General features: G+C 41.2%; 2 protein-coding genes across 28 annotated transcripts in view; one reads left to right on the top strand and one right to left on the bottom strand.

Moving 5' to 3' along the window:
• Positions 1-7,683, bottom strand: part of FGL1 (fibrinogen like 1) — a 58,031-nt gene extending 50,348 nt beyond the window's left edge. For 2 of the 5 annotated variants that reach the window (XM_030831742.2, XM_030831771.2), the window contains exon 1: positions 7,221-7,660. The gene's annotated coding sequence lies outside the window, so the exon portion shown is untranslated. Of the gene's footprint in view, positions 1-6,078; positions 6,175-7,220 lie in introns of those variants that run through there. The other 3 variants (XM_070044636.1, XM_030831781.2, XM_060291687.1) reach the window with 3 other exon arrangements.
• A 227-nt stretch (positions 7,684-7,910) lies between these two features.
• PCM1 (pericentriolar material 1) overlaps positions 7,911-12,088 on the top strand; it is an 86,940-nt gene continuing 82,762 nt past the window's right edge. For 3 of the 23 annotated variants that reach the window (XM_070044606.1, XM_070044603.1, XM_070044610.1), the window contains exons 1-2: positions 7,912-8,196; positions 9,788-9,855. The gene's annotated coding sequence lies outside the window, so the exon portion shown is untranslated. Of the gene's footprint in view, positions 8,197-9,787; positions 9,856-12,088 lie in introns of all 23 variants that reach the window. The other 20 variants (XM_070044609.1, XM_070044611.1, XM_070044604.1 and 17 more) reach the window with 12 other exon arrangements.

Raw genomic sequence — 12,088 nt, 5'->3', positions numbered from 1 at the left:
ACTCCATGAAAAGCTTCTAAGAGACCAGAAGTGGAATCACTGCTGCAGAGGATAATGATGGCCTCAGATCATACGGGAATGTTTTCAAAAGTGATAAGATGAGGGCAGTGGGACAAAGGACAAAAAGTGGGACCCATCTTGAAAATTAGGCAGTCTACCCTTCTCTCTCCACTATGTGTTTGGACTAAAGACTGGCTCCTGGGCTTCCCTGGTGGTGCAGTGGTTGGGAGTCCGCCTGCCGATGAAGGGGACGTGAGTTCGTGCCCCGGTCCGGGAAGATCCCACATGCCGCGGAGCGGCTGGGCCCGTGAGCCATGGCCGCTGAGCCTGCGTGTCCGGAGTCTGTGCTCCGCAACGGGAGAGGCCACAACAGTGAGAGGCTCGCGTACCGGAAAAAAAAAAAAAAAAAGACTGGCTCCTAAGAACTGAGTTAAGCATCCCCCATTCCATTCTTGAATATTAAGGGAGGGGATGTCAGGGAAATGGAGGGAAATGTTTCTTGTTACAATATCTGCTAATCAGGATAGTTAAGAGTCATATGCAATTAATTTTAGCATTCAGAGAAGACATAACTTTCTTAGAACTTCATGCTGAGGAAATGGGTCACACTAACTCATGTAGCAGAGGAAGAACATTATCTTAATAGTAGGTCTAGCTGGGACAGGCTAGAAGCAAGACCAAGGGAAAAACACTGTTCTGATAACAAATAATTAATGAGGAATTTGGAGTTTCCATGGATAACCCAAGAGGAAGAAGGTGAAAAGGCAGGAGTGAGTGAGATAGGAATGGGCAGCAGAATGTGAAGAATCCATCAAGACGACAGAAAGTTGGCAGGAGGCAGCCAGTGAGAAATTCCAGGCTATGGCCAAAGATCTTTAAACAACAGGGGTGTCGAATATTCACTTTTAAGATGTTTGCTGCAGCACGAAGTCCTCTTTCTCCTCACCCCCTTGCACTGTTAACACCAAATCCTCAGTGAAAAGTTACCACAGAGAGGTGCCTTGTGTCCATGGTATTTTGAGAAAATAAAGGGTAAGAGGCCATGTTCTGCCTTGGGAATGATGTGGGATGAAGAAAAAGAACAGCCCAAAGAGGCTAGACTTGAGAGAAATCAAGAAATCAGCAAAAGCAAAAAATAACAGAAAAACATTAGCTCCAAGGATCCTAGAAGATGTCGGCAAATGAGATCAGATTTCCTGCTGTCCTCGCGACGGAGATGTGATTATCCCAACAACTTCGGGGGCTTGGGAATATTCAGGTAGCTGACATTTGAACTATGTAAGTAAAGTGGGTATATTTCTTATGCCACAAACTTACACGTGAAAGATAAATGTGACTCTTGTTTTCCTAATTGGATTTCAAGACTATATTCTCTGGGCTTGAAGAAACCTAATCTCTCTTGCACTGACTTCGGGGCTTGTGGTAGGCGAGGTCTGCGCTGTGCCACGAGAACCCTCTATTCCTGCCACAGATACTGGCCCCTCTTAGTTCTCCTCAGTCAGCAGTCCACACAGGCTGCTGCTAAACCTTCCTCCTCTTCCTTTTCAGAGATGCAAGGGAAAGCATCAAATTCTTTTGATTTCCCATCAAGTCTTCCTCTTTTCACAAATTGTAAGGCGTGGAAACTGCTCTGATTTTAATCTTTTTTTCTCATGTCTGAAATTTTTATCTTTTGTTGCTGGTGTGACTGCCTGGGATCATCCTTCATGGAGGCAATGCATGCCTATAACTAGTCTGAATGGGGGAAAAGAAAATATATCAGAAAATGGAACAAGCTAATACCTACAAATATTGTTCAGTTGCATTTGCTTGATATTCTCCCTCTCTTAGTTCAAAAGATTCCTTGTATAATGACCATCCTGCAAAGTAGTAAAACTGCATTTTTTTCATTGTTAATTTCTCCCTTGATCTATCATTAATTATCTAAAAACTTTAAATGTTCAGTGCTCTCTTAGGGGTCAGCACACTATGGCCCCTGGGTTAAACTGGGCCCACTGTCTATTTTAATATTTTTAAATGGTTGAAAAAAATTAGAAGCGGATTAATATTTTGTGACGTGAAAATTATATAAAATTTAAATTTCAGCGTCCAAAAACAATGTTATATTGGAACACAGCCATGCTCATTCATTACCTGGCTGCTTGCACTCTACAATCATTGAGTAGTGGGACCATATGGCCCACAGTACCTAAAATATTTAATATCTGGCCTTTTACAGGAAAAGTTTATCAACCCCTGCTCTACACCATTCTGCTGCACCTATTGTCAGGGTTTTATTTTTTTCCTTCTCTAGATTAGATTGTCTGTCCATTCAATATCTCCCAGTTTTTAACTCTGGACATTTAGTCCTCTTTTGGTAAAGAAAGAACATTCTAACCTCTTTTACCTGGTTAATTTGAGTTCACACATGTTTTGCCAGTTCTCCCTGACCTTAGAATCTTTCTTATGGAAGGAGAAATGCAGTGTGGGAAGTCTTTTTATGGTAAAAGGGCAAAAATCATAGCATATACAGCTGTACCTCACTATATAATGCAGTGAATTTAATATGGCTCAATGTAACGCCAATCATGTTGGATATTCCTTCATTAGCCCACCCTTATTTTCATGCATATACCAAATCTAGACCTGCAGATCTCCTTATTTATGTGAGAAAAGACCCTTTTCTGACCCAGAGTTCATCTTTTGTAGTTACTCCAGATTACTCCTTTAGAACCATGGCAATTGTTCTTATTTCATATAATTTTAGTTTCAATAACAGGGTTTTGAAAGTAAAAGCTGAAAATTACTTTTGATACCTTTTTAATATTTTTCATATGAATTACAGAACAAAATTCCTATCAGTCTATATTTCTGTAATTTTGGAACCTTCCCACCCAATTACCTGATTTCTCTAATTATTAACAACCTACATCTAGTTATATTTAAGACTTTCTATTGTAGGGGTGGTGGGAAGCTAGGAGAAAAGATATAGATTATTTTCTTTCCAGTTTTTTATTGTTACTCAGGACACCTTTTTAAAAACCCTTCAACTTGATTTTTTCCTGGGAAGCAAGCATTGCACATAGGACTGCACTACTGCAGCTCTGATCAGGTTTACAATGAATAGAGAAGGTGGGGTAAAAACACACAGACCCCCAAGAATATAGACAAGGAAAATATAGGAAGAAGTGTATAGTAATTACAACTCTAGAGTTGGAAAGCCATGTAAAGACTGATGACCTGCAGACAGAAATAGAGACACAGATATAGAGAACAAACCTATGGACACCAAGGGGGGAAAGTGGTGGCGGTGGAGGGGTGGTGCTGGGATGAACTGGGATTGACATGTACACACTAATATGTATAAAATGGATAACTAATAGGAACCTGCTGTATAAAAAAATAAATAAAATTAAATTAAAAAAAATAATTGATGACCTGCAAATATGTATGGAATTGTCAGAATCACAAGGGTTACATTTACTGAAAGAGTGATTTTTGAATGAAAAGGACCATAAATTGGTTATGAAGGAAAGAGCAGTTCAGACTGGTGTAAACATTAATATTGTATGCTGAGAGCAGCAATTAGGTATTTTGGAATCTAGTAATAAAGAGTCTGAACTAGGCAGTAATGAGAGCTGTTGTAGTAATTAGATATGGGGGAAACGGAAGAAGGTAAGAAGAGCCTTGAAACATTACTTATGCATGAGGATTTGATATAACTAGTTGATATAATTACCTAGTAATTAATTGATTTAATTATTTATATGTTCAGGTTTTTGAGCAAAAGAGGTACATAAGAGAAAACATAATTAACACGGTTTTCTCAATGCAAAGACTAGACAGTGTTTCTCAACTGGGAGTGATTCTGTCCTTAAGCCACACGGCCCACCGTACCCTGACTCTGGGGTTATTGGGCAATGTCAAGGGACAGTTTTGCTTGTCATCACCAGGGAGGCAGCGGGCTACAGGCTGCAAGAGGCCAGGGCTCCTGCAGCACACAGCACAGCCCCCATCACAAAGAATCATCCAGCCCTACAGGTCAACCATGTCAAGATTGACAAACTCTGGGCCAAATTAAGGCAGAGCAGTGAAGTGCTCAAATTTAACCGAAAGGTATAAGAACTAGGCCAGAGGTCTCCAACTAGTTCCCTGGGTGACATGATCAATCTCTTTGTTCATCAAGTTACCCACAAGCTAAGATAAAGCATAAAGATAAAATCAGTTATATTCAGTTGTAGGATTATTCAAAAATTAATTTTACATTCTGCTCTTAACAGACTGTGTTTCTACCCATCAACATGGATGAATTGCAGAAACATAATGAGGAATCAAAAAGCACATCAAGCACGAATATAATCAGTATGATACCATTTATATGAAGTACGAAAACAAGCAAGACTAAAAAAATACTACTTAGGGATATATACATATAGTTACACAAGGAAAATGAAGGAATTATAACACTGATATCATTCAAGATAGTACTTATGACTGCAAAGAAGGGGAATGAGTTTGGTGGAAAGCAGAGGGGTCCTTAAATATACTGATTATTTTCTATGTTTTAGGTTAGGAAGTGGATTCTTGAGTGTTTCTTTTCTTATTGTACTTTATAATTTACATAAATGTCATACATTTTCTTGAGTGTATCAAAAATCACATAATAAAAACAATCTTAAATTCAGTTATAATAGTATAGTGGTCACTGAAGGTTTTACCTTTAAGTTCTCTCGCCACCTACAGGTTAAAACTAGGTATTGCAGAAAACCGTCTTCAAAGACCAAATTAATGAACATCAAAATAAATGAACTCTACAAGGCATCTGGGATATAAAGAAGCATAAAAGGCAGGGTTTCTGCTCTAGCCATGGTTAAAATCTATCTGTGGATAAATAATGTACAGAACTCATTAAAGAGATAAAAAATATATCACAAAATGTTAAATTTTAAGAGCCCTCTGGTCAATGTCATACTAAATATCAAATAACAGAAACAAATATTTTACACAGCAATGACAGCTTATTTAATTTACCATCAGATTCCAACTCCTCCACTTGATTCATTCGGCTATCACCTTAGGCCAGGCCTTAATTACTTCATGCCAGTTACCACCTGTTCTTTGTCTTTCCCTTCTCCTCTGCTCTCCCTAGTCTGTTCTAAACATTGCCACTAGATTAAGTCTTAAAACAACTACTTCCTTATATCATTGTCTCTTCCAAACCCTCAACTAGTTTCACATTATCTGTTGAGCAAAGCCGAAACATTTCAGATCAACATTTAAGATTTTTTACAGTTTGGCCCCAACCTGTTCATGGCTCTCACTTTCTTCTCCTGCTTCCCCATCTCCACATGAATCCCCTACTTGACCCAGTCTGTTTTCTGTATTGTTCATTGCTTATTCTGGATGTATTATCTGTGTTACAGGTGTGCTCCTTTCCTTTGAACATCATTCTTCCATTTCGGCCTCCTCACCCACCTTTAATACATGTGTTTAAGTTTTACTTAAATGTGGAAAACTGAGATGTAGTTTCAACCTATATCTCTTAAAGGCTACTTATGTGCCCCATTTACATTTCCACCAGACTGTTGCCCCTAATTTCATCCTACATAGAAATCCTGGAGCTATCATCATCTTTGAGACAATATAATACAATATACTTAATATAATGTACTCTTTCTCTGCATTCCTAAAGCACTTACTGTATTGTTTATTTGCCATATTCATACACTACTGATGCTAAACTGGTTCATTTGCATAGTTTGTTTTTCTAAATTAGATGTGAAGGTTTTAGAAACCCAGGATAATTTCATCATTTGGGGGGTCCTCTGTCCCCTGCTAAGATCAATAATGCCCATATTTAGTTTGAGGACCCCATTTTAATGTAAAAATTTCTCAGACTTCTCCCACCATCTAACAGACCAATAATAGCACTGGCATCTTTTAGGGTTCACAAATTAAAAGAACATAATGACCATATGATTTCAGTAGTGCTTTTGAATCCATCTGCATTGTTTCAATGACAATAGCTTCTACATATTTAAAAATAATAATATATATGTATAAAACAAAACGGTGATGATGGTGATGATTATGGCTTACCATGTGCCAGTATTTTTTCCCATGCATTTTCTTTTTTTTTTTTTGGTACGCGGGCCTCTCACTGCTCTGGACACGCAGGCTCAGCGACCATGGCTCACAGGCCCAGCCGCTCCGCTGCATGTGGGATCCTCCCGGACCGGGGCACGAACCCGTGTCCCCTGCATTGGCAGGCGGACTCTCAACCACTGTGCCACCAGGGAAGCCCTCCCATGCATTTTCTTAATCAAAAAATTCCTTCGAGGAGTCAGTAGACCTCAGTTTACACCTGGGCTCTCCTACTTGGAGCTGTCAGAACTTTGGCAATTTATTTAACCTCTCATTAGTAAAATGGAACTGATGTAGAACCAGTATCTTCAGGATAGTTGTGAGAATTCAGAAAACCACAAGAGATGAAATGCTTAATCCTGTGCCTAGTACAGAATAAACACTACTTTAAAAAAAAAGATCTAAGGTAGGCAATATTATTAGCTCCTCCCCCTCATTTCATAGGTGGGGCAACTGAGGCTCAGAAAGGTCAAGTAACTTGCCCAAGATCTTAGAGCTAGTGTGCGGTGGAATTACAATGAGGCCTAGGGCACACTGGACTACAGTAAACACCTAATCCATTAGCTGCTCGGTGCTGGGAGTTCCCACAGCACTTTGTTTTCTTATAAAACAGAGTTTATTTACATCACACCCTATTTTTTCATCATTCATTAAAATATGAGCTCTTAATGGGCAGGGACTATGTTTTTGTTACCTAAGTAATCAGCACTGTTAGACGCACAGAAAAGTACTTAAAAAATGCAGGACAAAGGGTCAAAGATCGTTGCACTGAAGCTGAACCTGGATTCAGTTGCAAATTACAGTAGCACGAAGGGCTTGATTTACCTGAATCATCTATTGAGATGCAGTTCTATTAATTGGTTTTGTGAACAAATTCCATTGGTAACTAAGAACAATTTGCTGTTGGAACTTAGATACCCATTCTTCATTCCTCCTACCCTTATTTTGCTTAAAACAGTTATCCCACAATTACAAACTGTCGAAAAATAAAGAAAAACTGACCAGTGTTTAAAACTTTCAGGTAGCCACACTGAAGACCTTAATTGTCACCGTGTTCTGGGGGTTTGTTTTAAGAGAGAACCTGTTTATATACTAACCTTAACAGGGCTGCTGCTGAGAAAAGAGAATAAATAAAAAGGGACTTCAGAAACTATAGTTTTAGAGAACATTTTTCGATATTAAATTTTGATTAAAATCATCTGGTTCTTCTAAGGAAACTAGGACGTTAATCCAAGGTGGAGTTAATTACTAACACTGATGATTCTCCCACTGACCAGCTGTACGACGTTTGGCCAATTAACTCGCGTGGGTTTATCTCCTCAGGTGTAAAATTAAGCCCAGATTGTAAAGGTCCTTTTGCTTCCACCCCTTCGTGACCGGGATGTGGGTAGTGGGCGACCGCAGTCCGCGGCCTTTTCTCCTCCTTCCGGCACTCTCCGGAGCTGGCACCACGCGCCCACCCACAGAAAACCAGAACGCGCCTCCACTCTTTTTCCAGCTGCCCAAGAGGGCTCCATCCGCTTCCGCACAGGCCTCGACCTCCTCGCCGGAAGAGCCGGAAGCGCCCAGCATGCTGGGATTTATAGTCATTTCCCTCGTGGCGAACGTGCGGGCGCGTATAACCCGAGAGCGAGTTGGCATTCTGGGATATGTAGTTCCTGGTGGTTCGTTTGTGTAATCGGCAGCCGTCTCCGGAGCCAGAGGTGACACCGCAGACTCCCGCCGGTCACATGACTCCAGTCTAGAGCGCTGATCGCACTGCGGCTCCCGCCCAGGCGAATTTCGCCCCCGCGCGGCCGTTGCCGAGGAGACGGCGCATGTCTCCCGGCGCGTTGCCCCCTCTGCAGTCCCCCCGCCCCTCTTCTCCCACCACAATGAGAGCCTAAGATGGCGGTGGCTGCGACGGTTGGAGTCGAGTAGCTGAGGTAGAAAAGGCGGCCATTGGGCCCTAAGCAGCCAGGAAACTTGGGGACTCTCCCTGCTGTGGTCTCTAAGGGAGGCCCGCCGCCGGTGGCGGTTCGTGGGGGCTGGCCGCTACTCCGCCCTTGGCGGGAGCGGCTGCTTCCTTTACAGGTAATGCCTCAGCGTCCCCAGCCCTTGGCAACCGAGGGCAGCGCGGCGTAGGGGCGGGAGAGCAACGGCCCTGGGACACTTGACTCCGTAGGGCCTGGTCTCGGGCCCACGCCTCTGTCTGGGCTCCTGGGCTTTTTTTGCTGCTTGCTTCCCGTCCCCTGGCCAGGCATTCCGCCCCCTACCCCGGACCGACCGACGCGATATCGGGGTGAGCCTCAAGGGACGCATCTTGGCGACCACAGAACCCTCCTTCTTGCCTCCCCGCCCCTCTCTCTTTTTGGCCCTGGGGAGGAGGCCGCCCTGCGACTCTGGAGCTCCAGGAATGTCCCTTGCTAGTGGAGGAAGCGGGGGGGGGGGCGGGTTACGGTTTGGTTGCCAGGGGCAGGGGGTCTAGTTTTCCATAGTAAGGGGCCTTAGTGGCCGTAGACTTCGTCACTGCGCCTCTCCCACCCTACCCCCCAAATTCTCTTCTGGTGGGGCTCTCGAGGTCCAGAATTTGGGGTGGAGAAGGGCCGGTGAGGAGCGACGCGACTTCGGGGTTGGGCTGTGGGCAGCGGGACTTAAGCTGTCTCGGGTGTTTTTAGAGCGGAAGGGCCGCGGGAGGCGTTCCTGGCTTTGGGGTTTCTACTTGCGAGGGGAATGTTCATTTCAGAGCTCTTCTCTCGCCTCTGCCGTTGCGCCCCTTCGCCATCCCTTACTGCTGGTCCAGTTTGGATGGGCCCAGGGTGGGGATAAACTAAATGCCAAATGGAATTCGGGGAACATCGCTTGCTTTGCAGAAACGGGGGTTTGGGGGTTACGTAGTAGGCCCCGCTAGGGAGGCGGGTCGCCCAAACTTTTCATCCCGCGGCTCACTCCTCAAGAGCTCGCCCTATCTGAAAAAAGAAAAAAGTTTTTTTGACCGATTGGAGATCTGTGTCGTTTGCTCTACGGGTGACGGATCGTGTCTTGGCGCTGGAAGAAGCGGGCTTTCTGGGCGCCCCTTTCACCCCCGCCCCATCTCTGCTTTCCAGACTCCGCCTTCTGGTATTCTCTGGTTACTGGAGTGGGTGTTGTCAAGCTTCGGTGCACCTGCTCCTTTCTTTCCCTATCACCTTCCCAGTTAGAGCCACTGGGAACCATTATAATTCTGAGTTTTTGGACTGAAAGTAAACCTTGTGTTTATGTAGTTACAGGGTTATTTTTTAATGAAGTAGCCAGCTTTTAAATAAAGAAACATTTTCCTCATCAACGGGTCTGCAAAGTTCTGGAAGTTTTGAGTGACAGGAAGTTAATGACTTGATCAATCTGAAGAGTAAACTTGGGCATGGATTTTTTACATGATGATTACATTATATTCCAAAGTAGGTATTAAGGTATCACACTGTTGTTTGGTAGGATCTTACAAGGTTGGAGGGTTTAAACCTGTGTACCACATTGTTTTCCTAAAAGATGAAAGTAAGGTGATTTTAAAATAGTGATAAATTGGATTTTTCCTTTTCTGTTGATTTCCTGAACATACTTCAGGTTATAAATATAGTCAGTATTTGTTATTCTGTACTTCATAGTGTAATTTACTGAAGTGATTTTTTTTTTTTTAAATCATAAACAGACAACAGTTTTGAAGTGTGAAACAGGAAAGGAGCCGTTTCTGAGCTGCAAAAACTAGTTTCTAAACAGGTAACTTGACATCATTATGTATGTTATTGGCCTTTGTATTATAGTTGAAGAAGACCTTATGATGCAGACTGTTATAAAATACCAGTGCGTGTAGTAAACAAACGATCTAGGTTTGTTGCCCTGTTTGCTGTGCTTTTGGCATGCCACTTTGGTCTGCCTTCATACTTTTGTTTGAAAAGAGTCATGTCATTCCTAATTATTAAATACTAGAATAGCTTATGCAATACCTTTTTAAATGTCTTTGTCTTCGCAGAATTTCTTCTTCAGCCCATTTCAGTTTGAATGTGTCCTGTAACAACTATTTGGATAGCCTCTTCTTCTGAATTCATTTACTCTTAAGTCATCTTGTACAACTTTTCTATAAGTTGGCTGTTTTTATTTTTTATTCACAAACGTCTACTTTTTGAGCTTATTATATATACTATTGATTAAAGTTGTTTTTTTTTGTTTTTTTTTTTTAGCTGTCTAAAATTACTTTAAACATTAGTTTGTATGCACAGTGCGTTGTCAAATGCTGGTTATGTAAAGATATTCTCTGACCAGCAGAAAAAAGTCAATGTAAGTTCATTGAGGGAAAGTTAAGTAATTGTTTGCCAAGGACCATTCAGAAATTAAATGACCAAAGGATGAGGGTTAGAAGAAATTTTTGTTAGAAGCATTTCAGCAATAATTAGTCTTTTAAAAAAAATCTCAGAAAATTTAATTCTATTGTTAAAATTTTAAGGCAGACCATTTTTAAAATATGTTTACTATATCCTTGCTTTCCAGGAAAGCAGACAAATCTTCAGCTCCCTTATGAAATAGGCTATCATGAGAAAATATAGATTGGTCATTGATTTATATCTTAATTATAATTCTTGGTATTTTTTTCTTTTAATTGAAAGAGTATAACAATAAAACAAGAAAAGTGGAACTCGGGAAAAGTCAAATGTGAGTTTGTGGATTAGAGTTCTTAACACTGGAGTGTGTAATAGGCATTTGGTAAAATAAAAACAGTTATAATATCAGTCATAAAATAATTTTCCTTTTAACACATTAGAGAAGATGGATAAAATAGAATAAAAATATAGGGCTCTTGAGTTAAACTCATTTTAAAAGACCTTCGTTTTCTCAGTAGGACGTTTGTCCATTTGTAAAGGAGGCAAATGTATGTGAGATTTGGAAAAAATAGAAAGTGTTTGGAATAATCACACTAGGGAGTTTATTAAGAAGCCAGAAGGGGGTACATAGCAGTACATTCATCTTACAAATTTAATTCAGTGCCTACAATGTGCGACTTAATGGCTATAAAGTACTAGAGATGTGGCAGTGAGCAAAACAGATAAAGTTCCTTACCTCAGTGAGTAAACCTACATTTTGCAAGTGTGAGTGTGTAGTATGGTATAATACACCTTAATAGTGGACACAGTCATTGCCATTTTATAACTATTTGACCTTACCTTTGAGTTTGAGAGTAGAAGCAAAGAGATTAGGTAATGAGGTTTATCCAGAATTGAATTCATAAAATGGGCAAACAGTTGAGTAGGCCAAGGATGCTAGCAAGTCATTTTTGGAATGGCTTACTTGGGTTTGTATTTGGGGTTGAGTAAGAAAGTGAGGGTTTAATGGATTCCTGGAAAGAGAAATGATCAAGGGTCTGGAAGTGTTCAGCAGGGCCATGAGCAAGTGAGAGAAGTAGAATGCAAGGTCTTAGGTTCAGAAAGAGGGATTTCAGAAGTTCAGGATCTTGAACAAATTATCTCTTCAGAGTAGAAATAGTATTGGAATAGAGAAGATGAGATGGATGTTGGAACTGAGGTCAGAGTTTAGAAAAATGGTTACAGATGTTCAGGTCATGAAAGCAGAGAATGAGGTGCAGAGTGAAACCATGAACCTGTTGTTACCAAGAAAAGTGTAAGACTGTCTTGGGATGGACAGTAGGAAATGGTACCCAAGATAGGGAGAGTGGTATTTTTGGTGGTTAATTTGTTCGAAAGAGGAAGGTTAAGCATTGTTAAATAAGAATGGTCTGCAATTGGTATCCTTCCCCCCATGAATCTGAAAGACTAGGAAGAGTAGCATCTTCTTTTAGAAAGGATTTCTAAGGAAATAGTGCTTTTAGAGTGACTTGGGATTTTATTGAACCCAAAGAAGTAGGAGGAATATTTGGGAACAGATGGAGGATGTATAGGGAGTTTGTATGTAATGGTCCAGTGGAAAGGGATCATAGGAAGAGCTGTTATCAGTAATGAGT

Source organism: Globicephala melas, chromosome 21, assembly GCF_963455315.2.
Source record: "Globicephala melas chromosome 21, mGloMel1.2, whole genome shotgun sequence".
NCBI classification, from domain to species: domain Eukaryota; kingdom Metazoa; phylum Chordata; class Mammalia; order Artiodactyla; family Delphinidae; genus Globicephala; species Globicephala melas.
Note: the sequence above shows the minus strand (reverse complement) of the source record. Positions and strands in the feature narration are given on the sequence as shown.